The 568-nt window shown below is 46.5% G+C and overlaps 1 pseudogene; it reads left to right on the forward strand.

Annotated features, from left to right (window-relative positions):
* The window catches only part of LOC107731600 (1-phosphatidylinositol 4,5-bisphosphate phosphodiesterase beta-1-like), a 111,207-nt pseudogene that overhangs the window by 47,053 nt on the left and 63,586 nt on the right, over positions 1-568 (forward strand).

Here is a 568-nt window from a genome sequence, read left to right on the forward strand (position 1 = left end):
CGTGTGTGTGTGTGTGTGTGTGTGTGTGTGTGTGCGCGCACATTTTTGTGACATGAGGACACAAATTTGTATAATGACGTGGGTGTATGACAGGTATTACAACGAGAAGGTGACTTATGAGGACATTACCCCATGTCCCCTTTTTTCAAAGTGTGTAGCATGTGTGCGAGTGTGTGAGTGTGTGTGTAACGTGTGAGTGCGAGTGTGCGTGTGAGTGTGCGTGCGTGCCTGTGAGTGTGTGTAGCATGTGTGAGTATGCGTGCGTGTGTGTGTGTGTGTGTGTGTGTGTAGCATGTGTGTGAGTGTGTAGCATGTGTGAGTGTGTGTAGCATGTGTGTGTGTGTGAGAGTGAATGTGAGTGTGTGTGTGTAGCATGTGTGCGAGTGTGTGTAGCATGTGTGTGTGTGTGAGTGCGAATGTGTGTGTGTAGCATGTGTGCGTGCGTGTGTGAGTGCGAGTGTGTGTGTGTGTCAAGTCAAGTCAAGTCAAGTTTATTTGTACAGCGCTTTTCACGATACAAATCATTGCAAAGCAACTTTACAGCAAATTAAGTTTCTACGATATTTAG

This window comes from Sinocyclocheilus rhinocerous, unplaced genomic scaffold (genome assembly GCF_001515625.1).
Source record: "Sinocyclocheilus rhinocerous isolate Xijiao unplaced genomic scaffold, SAMN03320098_v1.1 scaffold5236, whole genome shotgun sequence".
NCBI classification, from domain to species: domain Eukaryota; kingdom Metazoa; phylum Chordata; class Actinopteri; order Cypriniformes; family Cyprinidae; genus Sinocyclocheilus; species Sinocyclocheilus rhinocerous.